Here is a 21,166-nt window from a genome sequence, read left to right on the forward strand (position 1 = left end):
ACTACTAAAACCCAAGTCGACCCTTTGGACTTCTACGAAGCATTGGATTTGGCAGCCATTCGTCATGATCCTTTTTGGGCCAATATGATTCATTTGGGATATGCCTGAACGCATAGCTGTAGACATTTAATATCCTATGTAGGTGAAAGCATTCATCAACATAAGTGTATACGCTTACACCAATATACATGCATGCAGCGACTGCATGAGCACATGGATATTTCCATGTCTGAAAATGACTTCAATCACACAATTTGTGTCGTAAATCAACTATAAATGTTTGGTCTTCTCCTCCGACGTTACGGCGTATGCATGACACAACAAAAGTATGACCAACTCGGTCGAAATTATGAACAACCATTGATGTTGTCAAACGCTCATTTGCTTCCACCACTGTAGGAGCCCAAGTTTTACCTCTATTTATGAAACACTCAATTTCCTTGCCTTTATCGGACCAAACCTTAGCCAACCTAAAGTACGTCTCTTTCACCACACTCGCTATTGGGAGATGACGTGTACCTTTTAGTACTGAATTAATGGCCTCAGCAAGGTTTGTGGTCATATGTCCGTATCGTCGACCTTCATCGTATGCTTGCGACCATTTTTCTTGCGGTATTTTTGAAGCCCACTTCCAAACACGCTGATCATCATAAAATACCTTCAAAATTTCCAATCTCTTATCAAAATTTGGTCGACGTAGTTCGTATCCTGTTTCATAATATATTTGTGTTAAACCTCAATTAAAAAAAACCACATAAAAAATGCACAAATATTGAAAATAAAACTTACCCATGCTTACTATCTCGCTACGAATGTGTGCGTTATGAAACTGGTCGATACTACTCTTACCAATATGACGGATACAAAATGTCAGATATGCATGCGGAGGTATCCAATGACTTCCTAGTCGTTCAATTGCCGCCAAAATACCCGTTCCTCTATCAGATATCAAGCAAACTCCGTCTTCTCGAATGACATATTGACGTAGATTGATCAAAAAGAAATCTCAAGCTTTTGTTGTCTCTCCCTCAACAATGGCGAATGCAATTAGGAAGATATTTTGCTCACCATCTTGCGCAACTGCCATCAAGAGTACATGCCTATATTGACCATACAACCACGTACCATCTACATGGATCATACGTTTACAAAATGGAAATCCTTCAATACATGACTTGAATGCCCAAAAGAGACTATGAAATATTTTCTTCCCTGGAACAAGTTGACCTTCTTCGTCATACGCAGGCATGGTTTGAGACTTCACTATGGTTCCTGTGATAAATCGCTTCATTGCTTGTAGCAAATATGGTAGCTCATTGTACGATGTATCCCAATCTCCATAAGTCAGCTTCATTGCCTTCATCTTCGCATTCCACGCCTTGCCATATTTTACTTGATATCCAAATTGGCTTTGAATTGATGTAGCTAACACTGAACAAGAGATCCTTAGATCCTTTTCAACCATCGCCTTCACGTATTCGCATATTACATCGGAGTCCAATAGTCGGTGGTCTTGTTCGATCGATTTTCGCAAACATGTGTGAGGACCATTGTACCTTGTGATGACCCAAGCATCGTGCCTTTGAATTTTCGACACTCTGATCTTCCACTTGCACTCTGGGCCATATTTAACACACTTCGCGTATAGGATTTTCTGGTTGGACTCTGCAACATGGACATCAACATGGCATTTGATGCAATACTCTTTAATCGTCAGCGTAGCTTCATTTTTTCCTCTGAATTGCACCCCAACTGAAAATTCACCAGAATTTTCGAATGATTCAGCCATTTGGTACGGAGGTAAATGTGGCATGTCTGGGAATTCAGGTGCCCTCATCGCATTATAATATATCTCGTACATATGAGGAGTAGCTTCATACAGTGTTGAAACTTCATCAATGGCCAAGTCAATTGCACCTCCACCGAAAAAATTATCATCATCGCCCAAAACGGGTTCTTCGGTTTCTTCATCTTTACTTGAATCATCATGAATTTCACCCCATCGATTTTCAGCATCAATATCACCAGTCAATTCCGAATGGTGTATGTTTCTCGTCTCAAACCCTGCTGCTGCGGATGTTCCTCCGACTTCATTTCCACTTTCCAATAGTGCCATAAAATTGTTTGGGAACCTGTATGTCGGGTCCTCAAACTCACTGTCGAAAGCCATTTTAGATGGATTTCGAGCCATATCTCTTGATGACCCAGGAACATCACATATGTTACGCACATCAACAAATAACTCAATAACTGTTATATTGGTTGACTCATGTAATCTAATCATGATTACAATATCATCATATTCTTCAAGTGGTACTGCAACATATCTGACTAGGTTGGGACATGCCATAAACCTGTACCTCAAACCATCAACTGCAGCTCGAATTTTTATTTCTATCTTTTGCTTCATTTCTACAAATGTGATGTCTCTTTTGAACATCATACTTATTAGTTTTTCAGACTGGAAAAAAAAACCCCGACCTCATTTTTCATAATCTATCCATTATAATGGACAATCGTGAAAAACTTGTTGCGAATTTTCTCTACAAATAAAAAAATATAAATTTATATTAAAAATTATATAAGATAATTTCATAAATCATTAAATAAATAAATATAATATACTATACTATTATATTATATTATATTAACGATAAAATAAAATTTGTTATTTAACATGATTGATCGATTATTAATATTACTAATAATGATTTAATAATTATTAATAATCTAATGATTTGATATTTAATGATTTAGTAATGATTACTAATAATTATTTATTATAAATATTTAATTATTTGGATTTAATACTAATTATTTAGTAATGACTACTAATAATAATGATTAATTTGATAATATTTTTGATTTTTTTAAATATCAAACGAATTTGTTAATTAATTTTTACAAATTTTAATATTATATTCGATTCAATTTTTACTCATTACTAATTTACACATAATCTAATATAAATTAAACAAAAGATTTTTTTTTAAACAACAATAAATATTTTTAAACAAAATATTTTTTTAAATAGGAATAAATTAAACAAATTAATTTTATATAATCTAATATAAACTAACTAACTAACTAATTTACACATACACACAACAAAAAATAACAAATTACCCGCGTATTTATGCCTTCTTCCTTTCCTTTCTTTTTTCTTTCTTCGAATCAATCTGTACGTGGGCAAAAGTTGTGGAATAATGCCCTGTAGGTGTAAACAAAATATTTTTAAACAATAATAAATTAAAAAAATTAATTTTATATAACCTAATATATTATAATATAACTTAAACTAATAAACTATTTCCTTATTATAATATAACTTAGTTAAAATAACAAACTAACAAACTAATTAAGCACTAATTAACTTTTTTATAATATAACTTCAACTTCAATAAACAACCTAATATACGTTTAAACACACTAACAAACTAATTAAATAATTTTTAAATAATATAATATATAACTTAAACTAACAAACTAATATAATATAACTTAAACTAGCAAACTAATAATTTAAACTAACAAACTAATTAACTAAATTTTTGTTTTACCCTAAACCCTAAACTAATAATTTAATATAATAAACTAATTTAAATATTAAAAATTACCCCACGATGAAGGTTTGGAACTTATCTCCCTTTCTTCTTCTTCTTCCTTTACTTTCTCTCTTCTCCCTTTCTTTCTTTCTTTCTCCTGCTCCATGTGTTAACCCCCCATATCCAATATATAACTCACTCGGCTACTTCATTGCATCAATTATTTGAGCGTTGAAGGCTACAATAATGCACCAATTATTGATGCATGTAGGGCTGTGAATCATGTTGCAATACCGTGAATCATGTTGTAATAATGCAGCTATTATAGATGTATGCAGGGGACAGTGGCATGCAAGGGAGCAGGAGCAGGTGTGCGTTGCTTGGTCGTCGGGCGTGCATGGCAACCTACCATGTCACGGGGCGTGCATAGCGACCTACAAGTCACTGGGCGTGCATGGCGAACTACAGCGGGATTACATGGCGACCTACGTGCATGGCGCATGCACAGGTCGCGGGGATAGCTTGGCGACCTCCTTGGTCGCCCGGAGCACCTAGCGACCAACGTGGACCTGTAGAAAACGCTTTATCTCAGCAAATAATTCTCCAACAACATTATCTTAGGATTTTTTTTCCTACACCATTATCTGAGAAATTTTGCCATCCCAGGCATCTCTCTTCCTTCTAAATACAAGTATATTTCTTTTCAATATTTATTTGTATCTTTTTCTTATTGTGTTCATAATAGTGTGTCGAGACAAGTGATTTATTTGTCCGATATTCCACGTCGAAATATGTTTATTTATGTCCATTTATTTATATTTATTTTTGTTTGTTCGTTCGTTTATAGTCATTTATTTATGTTTGCTTATATTCAACTTAATCTTTAAATTCGTTTAAAATAATATGCCACTTTTAATGTGTACACGAATTTTTAATGTCTCGCCAATAAAACTGAAATCTCGGTGGTTAATTTGTGTTTTTATATTGGAAAATTTATTTTTTAATTTTAAGTTATTTGATTCAATTTGAGTTATCAAGTTAATTTATGGGTTCAAGTCGAGTTAGAATTTGAAACTTGAGTCAATCGAAAAACCTAAATTTTAGCCGAATTTTTTGACAGTTTTGTGATTTTAGTTCCTAATTTCCTTATCCTTTCAATTTTTCCTTCATTTAATGTACATTTGTTTTACCAAATTTGAGCCATATACTCCTAGGCTAATGTCAAGAATATGAATCATCAATGCTATCATCTATATTGATTCATTAACAACTTAGATTAATTCTTGACCATCAATGTAATGCATTGCATCACATTCATCGACTGTTCGAAAGATACCGAACGAGAGGCTCTGTCTCGACTAGAGTTCAATCAGAGGTTATTGATTTCTCTCAGGGAAGCTAGAGGTGAACTTAAATGAAACTCATTAAAGAAAATCGGAATGAAACGATTTTTGGATTCAAGTGATTATGTATTTATTGAATGCAGGTTTATGCCATTTGCAGGCTATGCATATGAATCACCTAGGGAGGATCAACATAATAAATAAATATTATCTTGATCAACCGATGTAACGTCAAATCCTACCATATAAAATTAAACGAAGAACAACCAAACAATCAATAAATAAGAGCGATATAAAAAAACAGGGAAAATATAATTCTTAAACTAAACCCTTAAACAAACCTGTATAATTAGATATTTCCATCACTTGTTGGGTTGAAAGAGGGAGTGATGTGAATAGTAGGTGTGTTCAAATTCGGGTACCCGCGTTTTTGGGTACCCAAAGTACTGGGTGCCCGGGCTGTTTGGGTACTAAAAAAATCGGCCCATGACCCGACTCGTAATAACGTAGTACCCGCAAGTCGGGTACCCGCATAATCAGGGTACCTGCTGATTCGGGCAATAGGGTACCCGAATCCCTTCTTTTTTTTAATTCTGCACTAATTTGTCTACTATGCATTAAAAGAATCTGCATTCTTCACTAATTTTTTGCATTCTGCAATAAAATGAAGGCAACCCAAAAATCCTATACAACTTCATTTCCAAACTTGGTTTTCTGCAAGTTATTTAGTTGAAACATTTTGCATTTCACTTTTGATAAGATAAATGATAATTTGTTTGAAATGTTATGTTTTTGACAGAATCATTGTTTAAAATTTCTATTTTTGACAAAATCAAAGGAAACGAGATATAGTTTAATTATATAAGTTACAATATTTATTATTCTAACTTATCCAATGCAACTCAATAAGAAAATGCTTTCAGGGAAAAAGCCCAATGGGAACAAAATAGTAGCCAAAGATTTTCGATGAATTCAAAAAAAGGTCTAGAAAAATTCAAGAATGAAGTGAAGTTAATTTCCAAGCTTCAACAAAAAAAATCTTGTGTGGCTATTCGGATATTGCATGAATCATGACCCCAATAGCAACATCCTATTATTAAGAACGAAGATTCAAATAAATTGGGAACTAAGATGCAAATAATTACCGGTTATGGATTGATTGAATGCTCAATGAAATGGAAGCACTGAGGGGCGATGAAATGGAAACACCAGTTTGGGTCTCTTGCCTGCTTGATCGGTCCCTTGATCGTCCGAAGATCGTGCATGAATGCTTGAATGGTGGCTAGTGAGAATGAGGGTTGAAGGGTTAGGGATTGAAATTTTTTAATTTAAGATTGGGAGAATGATATCCGTGAATCGTGATACTAACTTATTAAGTGAAGAGTCAAAACCTAAGCTAAAAGGTACCTGGTACCAGGTCAGCGGGTACCCGGTTAAGCCATATTTTGTGACCCAGCTGTAATACCCAAAATTTTGGTTAGTGACCAAAATATAAATTTTAAAAGTTTGATGGCCAAAGTATAAAATTGGGAAAAGTTTAAGTCCTGAGTGGAAATTTTCCCAAAAAGAATTTTTATTCCATAAATGGATTTGGTTAGTAACCAAAATGTAAATTTTGAAGGTTAAGTGGTCAAAGTATAATCTTTGGAAAAGTTTAGGGACTAAAGTGTAATTTTAAAAAGTTATGTAATCTAGCCCAGTAAATGAATATTTTACCCCCAAGAATTACGTTTCTATGGAAATCAATTTTTTTCGTACAGATTTGGTATTAAAAGCTATAAAGTGATAAAGTCCGGTAAAAATTCGATAAATCGGATCGAATAGAATTTTTTGGAAATTTGGAGGATGATAAATTAAGCTTGGAAATATTATTTCCACCTTTTAAAATGAGGGGAAATTATATGAAGCATTGGATTTGAGAATTTAATTCCATGTTAAATTTGGATCGTTGGATTAAAGTGGTAAGATTGTAATTTTTGGGAAATTGCGAGGGCAAAACGGTAAAGTGGGAAATATTTTGTTCATCTTTGATTTTGGAAGATGATAAGGTTTATGAGGCTTGGTATTAAGGTAAATATCAAGTTTCATTAAGGGTAAATTAGTAAAGATATTTTAATTTTAAGGGTAAATTGGTAATTTAGCATTTAATAAATTTTAATGCATTATTTAATAAAAAAAGAAGAAGAATTTTCAAGATAATTTCTTCATCTTCTCAAGCTTTTCCGTGAGTCGTGCCAAGGTAAAAAAAATTATTTTGATTTTTCAAGCTAATTTATTAGGAATTTGGATCATGTCGTGAAATAGAAAATTATTCTATTCGAAGAATGCTATCATTTGGTACCATTTATGCTTGCTAATCTTACTTGATTTCAAAGATTCCAAATCCTAGGGTTTGTGTTCATGTTAGGGTTCATGAAATTGATGATGAATCTTGATTTTTTGAGGTTTTAGATTCATTTTCAAGCTTGTTTGATTATTAAACATGTTCAATCTTCCTAGAAATGCTTCTATGATTTTCGATCAAATGATGAAGCTGTAGAACTTTGTGTTTTTATGAAATTTGATTAGGGATTTGATTGTAGAGATGTTGTAAGGTTGGATGGAAGTGGATTTCATGCTTGAATCGAATCAAAATCGAGCAAAATCATGAAAAACCTAGTCTAGAAACTTTGAACCATTCGACCTTAGTCTTAAAGGATAAGGAAAATTCTGCAAAAATTATTTTTAAGGGCTGGAAATGATGTAGGAAGTATTCAACAAGCCTTAGAAAAATTTGGACACCATTTTGTAATTTTTGAAAAGTTGGGGACCAAATTGGTAATTTTGTAAAAGTTGTGTATTGTTGTGTAATTGTTTAATAGTTTATGTAATATGCTGGAAATTTAGGTTTAAGTGTTGAAATTGAAGTTAAGAAGTGAATTGGATTATTTTGGAAAGCTTGTAAAAGTTGAGGTTTAAATAAAAAATATAGAAATGTTGGGAGCTTAATTGAAAATGTTATGTGAATTTGGGATAAAAAGGAACTTGGGTGGTCAATTAGAAGTATTAAGGTCAACATTTATGTTATGACATGGAAATTGTCTCGAATAAGCAAAAGAAATTTGTTAGGAATTTATTTTCTAAAGTATGCCTATGTTAGTGAGATTCTAACATTTGGTTTGAATTTGTATATGTTTTGTAATGATGTTTATGGAGATTTAGTGCTTGAAATCAAGATCAAACATTATTAAAGCTAAGGAGAAACTTAAGGATGAAATGGGAAATTCTAAGGAAGGTTGAAAGCTAAGGAGAGAAGGTGAGTGTAAATTTAATTTGTACTTATGTTATCGAACAAATATTGGCTTGCGATGAGCCGGTGACGGAGTTACTATTATAAGGAGTGACTCCTAAAAATGTTATCTGATTTGTGATGCATGCATATATGTGCATTTGGTGAGCTAATAGAATTAGTGAACAAGTTGAAAATGCAAATTGGAGAAACATGCTTAGAATTTATGTTATGGACAGTAAGTTTAAAAAATCACCATAAATTCTAAAAAAATGATTAGAGGATTATTTTATATTTTTTTGACTATTATACCAGTCTAGTTTTGTTTAGGACAAACGGAAACTGATTTAAATGTGTATACAAAAAGATATGAATTTTTAACCGAGAATAGGTCAGAAAACGAGCACCAGATTCTGCTTAAAATATATTATGTCGGTCAACTTTGAAAATTTACCATAAATTGTACAAATTGAACTAGAAGGAGTGACTTATATGGATAGATTCGTATTTGAGTAGAGTTTCCATTGGTATAAATGGAATAATTGTTAAATATTTTTATTAATACAAAATAATATTTCTTTAAAGGTAGTACAAACTGTCAGGATAAGAAATTATGACCAATTTTGGGATTTAACTGAATTAGAAGCAAATGATCAAGTTAAAGCTTAGCGAGGCTTATTTTTGACTTGCATATAAAGTCTCAAAGTGAGTGTAATGCATGCATAATATTATACATGGATGTTTACACATCATTGGGTAGGACTTGTGATAAGTCTACCTTAATTATATTGACATGACATTTATGGCATTTATCATATAATTGATATATTCTAAATATGTCAAAGGTGAATATAGAATGCATTGATCACTGTTCATTACACATGATGTTGATCATAAATGTTATTTCGGGTATGAACTGCCCAAAGGTTAAATGGTATTGATATACTTTGCCATGGATGGATCAAATAAAAATAGACTATATGCCCAAGTATGTTATTGAGGGTCAGTGGTATTAATGTCATGCCAAAGAGTCTAGCAACTGCATATTAGATAGCAGTAGAGTGTCTAGCAAAGGCACATAGTGCAAGCCTTAGAGTGTCTAGCAAAGACAAACAGTACAATACACTACGGTGTATAAGGTGGGCACGACCCTACCTCAACACTACGGTGCATTATTAGGTGAGCAAGGCTCGGCCTCATCACTACGGTGCAATATTTAACTCCTATATCGGGGTCCTCATATAGTTATACTTTGTGCTATGGTTTACTAGTTAACAAATGATAAAAATGCAGATAAGCTTACGAGCTTGTGGAATGCATGGCAAGTTGTAGACATTGATTTTCGTTCGAGTCTTTTTTATAGCATAGTATATATAATAATTTCAAATATAGTTTTGGAAAATATATAATATATAGTTTTTGGAAACTTATTTTTAAAAACATATAGTATATAGTTTTTAAAATAATTTTGAAAACATATAATATATAGTTTTTTAAAAAAAGGTTTTGAAAACATATAGTATATAGTTTTTAAAATAATTTTGAAAACGTATAATATAGTTTTTAAAACGGTTTTGAAAACATATAGTATATAGTTTTTTAAAATAATTTTAAAAACATATAGTATATAGTTTTTAAAATAATTTTGAAAACGTATAATATAGTTTTTAAAACGGTTTTGAAAACATATAGTATATAATTTTTAAAATAATTTTTAAAACGTATAATAAAGTTTTTAAAATAATTTTGAAAATGTATAATATATAGTTTTAAAAAATGTTTTGAAAACGTATAATATATAATTTTTACTTTTTGTATTCTATAGTTAGTTATTTATATTATTTATTTTTTATTTATTTCACTTATTTATTTTATTTTTTTTTATTTTCGTTTTTAGGACCAAATCATAGTACAATCCAGCAAGGGAGTCAAACCAGGCCATACTAGCCTGACCCAACATAACAAGCCCGGTAAGGGGCCTTACCCAGCCCAATCAAACTAGGGTTTCCACACATAAACAAGGGCGTCGTACGGCAGCGCGTGGAGCCATGCGCCCAAACAGTTCGAGAGTCGATCGGATTTCTAGGCCCCAAAACACGAAATTGGACCAGCAACGTCGTGCCGAGATATCGGCTAACCCCTGAGATATTCAAGGCCATAACGACCGACCATATGGTTATAAAAACCCCGACCGGGCGCATCAAAAAACAACATGAGAGATCACCGAAAAGTTTCGAAACAACACCTAAGAAAAAGTCAAGCAGCAAAATACCAAAGAATTGTGTTGCCTCTGAAATAATGTTTTGTTTGGATTTATCTTTTATATGCTTGAACATTTAAAAAAAATGAAATTTCTTTGAGTAATAAAGAATTGTTTGAAATTCAATGAATGTCAAGTATAATGAAATACACATTTTGAGAAATGAGGTTATAGCCTTTCGACGTATACCGAGATCAAATTCCTTCTAAAAACACAAGGTCCATCTTTTACCCGAAAAAGAAAAATGTTTTCTCAGCGTACAAGTATGGAAGTAGACAAGATGGGGCATCTCCGATGGATGAAATTACAAGACTAGTTATTTTGCATTCTGTTAAGGACGTTCCGTGACGATATACAATTTTCACAAATAGAATTGGTGGAATAAACAAATTTGGCTTATATTAGTTGCTCAAAAGATGAAATTTTATGATTTCCACTGACACTCAGACTATAACATATTATTCTTGACAAATTTAGGAAATCTCGAAATCGAAGAATTAATGTGATATTAATAAACGATAATTTTAACAGTGTTAGGGGCACTCGTTGAAAGCAGTAGGTTGTTAATCTTCGGAGGTAATTCTGAAGCAGCTATGGTGGTAATGTCCGAGCTTTATGAAGTGACTTTCGTTTGAGTTTATCAAGTCAAATACATTCTGAAACTTGAATCCTTTAACTAAGGGTATTCCGCTAAAGTAATGAGCAATGTTAAGTTCTCTAACTTTATGAATACAAGTACATTCAGATCATGACACTAGTATCTATGTGTCGAGATGAATCTCCCACCAAATATAAAGCGAGGATATCAAGGTCCTCAAGTTTAACAAAGTATAATTTAAAGAAAGGCAATAAGGCCTAAAATAAACGTGGATTAGAAATTAAACTTCGATGAAAGGTGAACTAAGGGTGTCAAGAAACATATGTTATAGTTACTACACAAAAGCACTCAGGGGTTTTGTTTTAGATCAAAATTTTGGCGCTATCTCTGCTTAAGGAGTCTACGAAACTTGAACAAATGGAAGATTTCTGAGAACTGAAATAGAAATGCTCTCTAAAGGGCCTTACAGTCGAATGTATCTGTTGCGCTATTTTGTTTACACCCTATTTGAAAATCATGAAATTCAAAACCAAATCGCATTGCCTTCCCATATCACCCATGGATCTTGATACTTGTCGAAGTACTATAACCTTTGAAAACAACTTATGTGATTCATTTATTTGATATTCAGTGAACTGATACTTTGTTTCAATTGCTCTGACATCATTTTTATACCAAACCTTTTTAAAAAAGGGGATATATATCTCAGACAAGACATAATTTCTCGAAAAATAGGTTGAAGGATCTGAAACGATGTGAGGCGTATCCAGGTTTCCAATATCTTCTCTTCTACCACCTGTGCCTCCTGATGTGGTTCCTATCAAAATAGAGTTTGACGTTGCGAAGAATAAGGTAGTGTTACAATCCATGGCCAGGCGTGATACTAGATCGAAGGAACAAAAAAACCATTCTAACCAATCATTTTAAAGTAAGTATGAGTAATACAAATGATTGCTTTATCCAGCACATGTCTCTCTTTACTTTGAAGATGATCGTCCAGTAAGGTGCAAGAGACCTACATAATGAGTTGGCGGAAAGAGTTTAGCCTGTGATGACGATAAATTGATTCAATATTGGGTCCCTCCTGAAGCATGAGTTTACTGTTGTACTTGAGGATGCCATATCAAACAGAAACAATAGGAATGCAAGTCCTGGTGATAATGACAACCCAAATGAGCGTGAAAAGAAGAAAGTGAAACACTTATAACTCAATGACGTTTAGATTAAAGACAAGAAATTCAAAGTACTCTGCAAGTACAAGAAGCAGAGAGCTCACATGAAGCACTGAGGTTGCTTGATATAACTTCAAGGCAGCATGCCTTTGCCAGTCTTTTTCCAGGATAATCACAATAATTTTACGGACATTGGAGGAGGTAGCTTTGGTTGAAGAAGTTACCATTTGAGCTTCCAGACCATAAGGAAGCCTTTCATTGGGAATTTATATATCAACTACGATGATGATTCAACCAGTTCCAGTAGTTGATCATCAACCGAAATGCAAAAGAGTCTTACTCTCTTGAGTAAATAAAGGCTAAAAGAACGCTTAAGAATCCTTGGATTAAAATTGATCCATACAATCAAGAGTGCAAGATCACTGGATTGAGCAAACAAATGAGCAAATGATAGATATTTTTCTATGAAGCCGTCAGTGCTGGGGCATGATCGATCCCAAGAACAAGACTAACAGACAAAGAATGAGACTCCATCCAAGAAATAAAACAAGAACTAATTCATTTTGCATACATTTTAGACATACTTAAGAGCATCACATTTATCATTTTCGTATACATAATTTTCGTAGCTTTAGAGTCAAGTTTCAACTTCACGATGAAATATTCGATTCAAGTGTCTTAAAAAATCGATGGTGGTTGTTAAACTCAGTGGCAATGAGCTACACCTCAACTAACTTGACCTATAGAAAGATCGACAAATCTTAGAATCAACTTCAAATTGGGTTTGAGAGCTAATTCAGAGGGTCTGAGAGCTAATCAGATGGGTCTGAGAGCCAATTCAGAACAGATTCAGTTTAGCTTAACACACAGTGAATGACTAGTTTCCAGTTAAAGTTTTCAAGCCAGATTTCAACTCCACGATGGATAATATCTGACTGACAGAATATACCACTTGGCTTTCCAGTGAATGAGAGTTATCCGAAGAATCAAGGTCGACTTAAACCGTAAAAGGGAGTTATGTCACTTGACTTTCTCATTAAGGGGAGTCATCTAAAGAATTATTACCGGCTTAGACCCGCGAAGGGGAACCATCCTTCATTTAAGAACCATTTACAACATAGCTCAATGCGAGAAGGGATATCTGGCAACGAAAACTTTCGAGTTCGATTCCATTCAGCTCGAGGACGTATCAACCGCACGGTAGCACAAGAACTACTTTCCGATTGAAGTTTAAACCGAGGTCTTTAAATCAAGAAGAATACCTAGGTTGGATGTGACTTAGCAACAAGGAACTATCTCCCAGCCAAATTTACAGCATAGTTTAAGTCGAGAAAAGTCGTTGTCAACGGAAACTTTCGAGTTCGATTTCATTCAGGTCTAGGGATATCAACCGCATGGTATACTTTCCGTTTGAATTTTAAACCAATGTCTTTAAGCCAAGAAAAAGACTTAGGTTGGCTGCGATTTAGCAACAAGGAACTATCTCCCAGCTTAATTTACAGCATAGCTCAAGGCTAAAAGGGCTATCTATCAACAAAAACTTTCGAGTTCGATTCCATTCAGCTCAAGGTCGCATCAACCGTATGCTAGCAACGAGGAACTACTTTCCGGCCAAATTTTTCAACCCAAGGTCTTTAAGCAAAGAAAACCAAGGTTGATTACGATTTGGCAACAAGAAGCCATTTTTCAGTTCAGATTTTGGACTAGATTTCATCTTCACAGTGAAGGATATCATGCTCGAAGTATATCATGCTCGAAGTATCCAAGACCGACTCAACTTCATGATGAAGGATTCACCCGTAATTCAGCTCAATAGCATGGAGCCATGATCTATTAGAATTTTTGAGTCGAATCTCAACTTCGCAACGGAAGATATTCAATTAGAGAGCCAACAGACATTGAGTCAGATTTCAATCACACAGAAAGATATCAGACTCACAGGAGCAAATTTAAACCCTCTTCTTATTGAACGAAAATATGTGTCCATTTATCTTTACCCTATTTTTTTGTTACACGATAAATGGGCAAAGAGAGGCAGATATAGACACTGATTTTCGTCCGGGTCTTTTTTATAGCATAGTATATATAATAATTTCAAATATAGTTTTGGAAAATATATAATATATAGTTTTTGGAAACTTATTTTTTAAAACATATAGTATATAGTTTTTAAAATAATTTTGAAAACTTATAATATATAGTTTTTTTTTAAAAAAAGGTTTTGAAAACATATAGTATAGTTTTGAAAATAATTTTGAAACGTATAATAGTTTTAAAAACGGTTTTGAAAACATATAGTATATAGTTTTTTAAAATAATTTTAAAAACATATAGTATATAGTTTTTTAAAATAATTTTAAAAACATATAGTATATAGTTTTTAAAATAATTTTGAAAACGTATAATATAGTTTTTAAAGGTTTTGAAAACATATAGTATATAGTTTTTAAAATAATTTTAAACATATAATAAAGTTTTTAAAATAATTTTGAAAATGTATAATATAGTTTTTAAAAATAGTTTTGAAAACGTATAATATATTTTTATATTTTTAGTATTATATAGTTAGTTTTATATTATTTTTATTTATTTCACTTATTTATTTTATTTAATTTTTTTTATTTTCGTTTTTAGGTCAAATCAAAGTCCAGCAAGGGAGTTAAACCGTCATACTAGCCTGACCCAACATAGCAAGCCCGGTAGGGGGCCTGGCCCAACCTAATCAAACTAGGGTTTCCACACATAGAAAAGGGCATCGCACGGGAGCGCGCATGGGGCCACGAGCCCGAACAGTTCGAGAGCCGGCCAGATTTCTCGACCAGAATACGAAATCGGAGCAGCAACGTCGTGCCGAGATATCGACCATCCCCCCGAGATATTTGGGGCCACAACGGCCGACTATAGGGTTATAAAAACCTCGACCGAACGCAGTAAAAAACAACAGGAGAGATCACCGAAAAGCTTCGAAACAACACCCAAGAAAAAATAAAGCAGCAAAATACCAAAGTCCAAGCTACCAGAAAATACCAACACAAAAACCGAGGCAAAGCAAAAGCGAAAATAAACAAAAACAGATGAAATCAAGAGCAAAAAAAAAAAAATAAAGCTCGAAGCTTTGTTGCATCACGAGCCGTCGGAAGTACATAGGAGCATCGTCGGAGAGACAAAGGCACCGGAAAACGAAACGTTTCCCCTAAAAAAAGGTAAAAATTCAAACGTTTCTTCGTAGATCTACGCCGGTGTGGTACCTTTCTGTGCAATCGGGTTTTGGATTGGTGTTAAGGGTCGTCGGCGCGGTGGGGCTTCGTTGGAGTGGTGGCCGGCCATCGGTGCCTGTTGAGGAGAGGGGAGAGTGTTGAGAGGTTGGGGTTTTTTTAGAATGGGTTTAAAATGATATTTTTGGTTTTAGGGGTATATATAACCGGGGGACCTTGGTGTAATTAGCAAATACTTAAATTATTTTTGCAATCCTTGCAGTTTTGATGAGTAATTCGTTTTGGTCACCTGTTGTAAATTGGCTCTAGAATTTCAAATTTATTCAATTTAATCCCTGTATAAATTTATTACATTTTGCAATTCAGTCCCCTAACTTTTGTTTTTTCTCTTGCAGCTCATTTTAGTATTAATTTAATCATAAATTTCAATTTATTTTAATTTGATCCTTTTTATTTTTTATCTATTCATGATTCTTTTTTTAAAATTTTAACCTTTTTAATTTTTTAAAAAAGCACTTTTTATATTTTCTCTTTAGCATTTTTCTTATATTTTTTCTCTTAAAATTTTCCCTTTTTATTATTTTTTCTTCTTTTTAAAGATTTATCATTTTTATTTTATTAATTTTATTTAATTTTTTTCTTCTTAAACTTTTTTCCTTATTTCTTAATTTAACCCTTTTTGTTCTTCTTCATTATTTACTTAATATTTTATTTTACAATCTAACATTTTCTGACTTTTTAGGGGTAATTTCAATCGATCAAAGGTAAGAAATTCGAATCGAATCTTTAAATTTCAATTTAGCTTTTAATTTTCGCAATTTAGTCAGCTGAGAAATTAAATTGGTACTGAAAGGGCAGTGCAAGGGTGCTAATCCTTCCTTGACTAACGACGCTCGAACCCGACATATTTCTGGTAAATCACAGATCAAGTAAGATGATCGGTTGAGGTGTCCGATCAACCTAATTTTAAAAAATAAAATGATCGTTGGTGACTCTAACATGTTCAATTTAAGTCAAAGCCTGATTCCGAACTCACCCAAAGGACTGTTGCGACACAAGTATATTGGTAAGATACTTGATATCCGGTTATATCATGTTAATATATGGTAACATGGTTGGAATACAGGTAAAGTGATCATATTGCATTGAATATGGTTATTCATTTAAATTTATGTGTTGCATTGCTTTAAATATTCATATGATTGCCTCACTATGTGTATATTTAGCGTGTGATGATTTCCACGCGTAAAAAAAGGAGAAAAATGAGTAAGGAGCTGAGCTTGGCAACAATCACCAATGAAATATTTACAGGTAACAATGATGACATTCTATTGTGTTCTAAAAGTTCTAGCTGGCATGTATACAAGAAAAAAATGTCTGCAATTTATTAATATAGTCAGTATTAAATATAATTAATAGTATGAATAATCATTATGATATTAAACTATGCTTAAAAAAATTAATTTGGGTTTTAAATCAAACGTGTTAGACAATCATTTATTTATGAAATAGAAAATAACTGTTTATCACTGTTTGAAACTGATTTTGAATTGGTAACCAATAATATTATATTATGATTTTTCTCTGAATAATTATTTTATAATGATTGTTCAAGTTATGAAACTTGAGATCTTTGAATGAAACAAAATTTTACTCAGTTCAATTAAAGAAAATTTTTGAATTTTTGATGTGACATATGTAACTCGTATTGGTTCGTGTATACGAGTTATGGGTGTTACACAAGCCCCACCCAAAAACCCTAGAAAATTAGCGGACCGGGTACCCGACTCAAAAATTCAAGTATTTTCAATATAATTACTCGGTATTGGTTGAGTATTTTTGAACATAGTTGGAAATATAATTACTCGTATTGGTTGAGTATTTTCAACTATGTATATAATTACTCGTATTGGTTGAGTATTTTTGAACATAGTTGGTGGAAAAGTTAAGATTTTCCCTCTTTTTTAAATAAAAGAAAAGTACATGCTGGTTTTTCCTCCATTAGACGTTAATTTTGAATTTAAATAATTATGTCTATAAAATATATACATTATTAATAATTAAATAATATTTTAAATAACTATTAGGTAATTTTTGATCGGGTCAGCGGATAGACAGGTCGACGGGTAGACGGGTTAGGTATTTTTAAACACTCTAGTGAATAGTTGGTGGATAAGTTAAGTTTTTTCCTTTTTTTTAAATGAAAGAAAAGTACATGCTGGTTTTTCCTCCATTAGACATTAAGCTGTATTGGTTTTCTTTCTCCGCCAAAGAATTCTAAATATTAAATTTGTCATCTGTCGTTTTAAATTATCTTCTAAATCAAATAAATAAGTTCTGAATTTAAATAATTACGTCTATAAAATATATATATTATTAATAATTAAATAATATTTTCAATAACTATTCGGTAATTTTAGATTAGGTCGACGGGTCGATTGGTCGGGTATTTTTAAACACTCTAGTGAATAATTGGTGGAAAAGTTAAGATTTTTCCCTTTTTTTTAAATGAAAGAAAAGTACATGCTGATTTTTCCTCTACCAGACATTAATTTGTATGAGTTTTCTAAATTATCTTCTAAATTATATGAACGAGTTTTGAATTTAAATAATTAAATACACAAAATATATACATTATAATAATTAAATAATATTTTAAATAAATGTTACTTTGTAATTCTAACTATTAAAAAATTATCATTTCATTTTAATTTATTTATATCAAAATCGTTTTTAATTCAAATTTTATTTGAATTCAAATCACAAATTAACTTCACTACAAGGTTAGTACGCGTCTTGACGCGTTCACACTCAAATTTTATTTGAATTCAAATCTATAATTAATTTCACTACATTGTCAGCACAATGCGCTGCAGCCTAGCCCCATCTATGGAGTAATCCCATCTCTCTCCCTTCTAAATACAAGTATATTTCTTTTCAATATTTATTTGTATCTTTTTCTTATTGTGTTCGTAATAGTGTGTCGAGACAGGTAATTTATTTGTCCGATATTCTATGTCGAAATATGTTCATTTATGTCCGTTTATTTATATTTATTTTTGTTCGTTCGTTTATAATCATTTATTTTTGTTCGTTTATATTTAACATAATCTTCAAATTCGTTTAAAATAACATGTCACTTTTAATGCGTAGACCTATTTTTAATTTGTGTTTCTTATATTTGAAAATTATTTTTTTTAATTTTAAATTATTTGAATCAATTTGAATTATCAAGTTACTTTCTGGGTTCAAGTCGAGTTATAATTTGAAATTTGAATCAATCGAAAAACCTAAATTTTAGTTGAATTTTTTGACAGTTTTATGATTTAGTTCCTAATTTCCTTATCTTTTTTTTTCTTCAATTTATGTCCATTTGTTTTACCAAATTTGAGGCATATGCTCCTAGGCTACTGTCAAGAATATGAACCATCAATGCTATCATCTATATGGATTCATTAACAACTTAGATTCATTCATGACCATCAACGCAATGCAATGCATAATATTCATCGATTGTTCGACAGATACCGAATGATAAATTGGGAACTAAGATGCAAATAGTTATCGGTTTTGGTCTCTTGATTGATTGACTGTTAAATGAAATGGAAGCACTGAGGGGCGATGAACTGGAAGCACTGATTTGGGTCTCTCGCCTGCTTGATCGGTCGCTTGATCGTCCGACGATCGTGCGTGAATGCTTAAATGGTGGCTCGTGAGAATGAGGGTTGAAGGGTAGGGATTGAAATTTTTTAATTTAAGATTGGGGGAAGGATATCCGTGAATCGTGATACTAACTTACTAAGTCAAAAGTAAAAACCTAAGCTAAAAGGTATCGGGTTAGTGAGCACTCGATTAAGCCATATTTTGAAACCCAGCCCCACCTGAAAATTTGAGAAAATTAGCGGGCCGGGTATCCGAACCGAAAATTTAAATATTTTCAATATAATTACTCAATAATTTTTGATCGGGTCGGCGGGTCATCAAGTCGAATATTTTTAAACACCCTAGTAAATAGTTGGTGGAAAAGTTAAGATTTTCCTCCTTTTTTTTAAATGAAAGAAAAGTACATGCTTGTTTTTCCTCCATCAGACATTAAGTGGTATTGGTTTTCTTTCTCCACCAAAGAATTCCCAATATTAAATTTGTCATCCGTCGTTTTAAATTATCTTTTAAATCAAATAAATAAGTTTTGAATTTAAATAATTAAATCTGTAAAATATATACATTATTAATAATTAAATAATATTTTAAGTAAATGTTACTTTGCAATTCTAACTATTAAAAAATTATCATTTCATTTTAATTTATTTATATCAAAATCGTTTTTAATTAAATTTTATTTGAATTCAAATCACAAATTAACTTCACTACAGGGTTGGTACGAGTCTTGACGCGTTCGCACTCAAATTTTATTTGAATTCAAATCTATAATTAATTTCACTACAGTGTTGGTACTCGTCGAGACACGTTCACACTCAGCACAATGCGCTGCAGCCTAGCCCCATCTATGGAGCAATCCCATCTCTCTCACTTCTAAATACAAGTATATTTCTTTTTAATATTTATTTGTATCTTTTTCTTATTGTGTTCGTAATAGTGTGTCGAGACAGGTGATTTATTTGTCCGATATTCTATGTCGAAATATGTTTATTTATGTCCGTTTATTTATATTTATTTTAGTTCGTTCATTCGTTTATAATCATTTATTTATGTTCACTTATATTCAACTTAATCTTAAAATTCGTTTAAAATAATATGTCACTTTTAATGTGTACACGTATTTTAAATGTCTCGCCAGTAAAACTGAAATCTCGGTGGTTAATTTGTGTTTCTTATATTTGATTTTTTTTTTAATTTTAACTTATTTGAATCAAATTTGAATTATCAAGTTAATTTCTGGGTTCAAGTCGAGTTAGAATTTGAAATTTGAGTCAATCAAAAAACCTAAATTTTAGCTGAATTTTTTGACAGTTTTGTGATTTAGTACCTAATTTCCTTATCCTTTCAATTTTTCCTTCAATTTATGTCCATTTGTTTTATCAAATTTGAGGCATATGCTCCTAGGCTACTGTCAAGAATTTGAACCATCAATGCTATCATCTATATGGATTCATTAACAACTTAGATTTATTCATGACCATCAACGTAATGCAATGCATAATATTCATCGACTGTTCGAAAGATGTCGGACGAGAGGCTCTGGCTCGACTAGAGTTCAATCAGAGGTTATCGATTAATCTCAGGACAACTAGAGGTGAACTTAAATGAAACTCATTAAAGAAAATCGGAACGAAACGAGTTTCGGATTCAAGTGATTGTGTATTTATTGAATGCAAGTTTATGCCATTTGCAGGCTGTGCATATGAATCACCTAGGGAGGATCAACATAATAAATAAATATTATCTTGATCAATCGATGTAACGTCAAATCCTACCAAATAAAATTAAACGAATAACAATCAAACAATCAATAAAGAAGAGCGAAATAAAAAAAAGCAGGGAAAAATATAAATCTTAAACTAAACCCTTAAAAAATTGTGTAATTAGATATTTCCAGGGAAAAGTAGAATTCAATTGGTATTACTCTTTTTAAAAATTTGAATTCGATATTTTTCTTAAAGAAACATCGAACCCTTTATCAGTTTAAATCGAAAAGAAATTATGATGTTTCTCTCACCACAAATTTTCTAAATATTAAATTTGTCATCCGTCGTTTTAAATTATCTTCTGAATCAAATAAACAAGTTCTGAATTTAAATAATTAC

Source organism: Hibiscus syriacus, unplaced genomic scaffold (assembly GCF_006381635.1).
Source record: "Hibiscus syriacus cultivar Baekdansim isolate YM2019G1 unplaced genomic scaffold, ASM638163v2 tig00112349_pilon, whole genome shotgun sequence".
In the NCBI taxonomy this organism is placed as follows: domain Eukaryota; kingdom Viridiplantae; phylum Streptophyta; class Magnoliopsida; order Malvales; family Malvaceae; genus Hibiscus; species Hibiscus syriacus.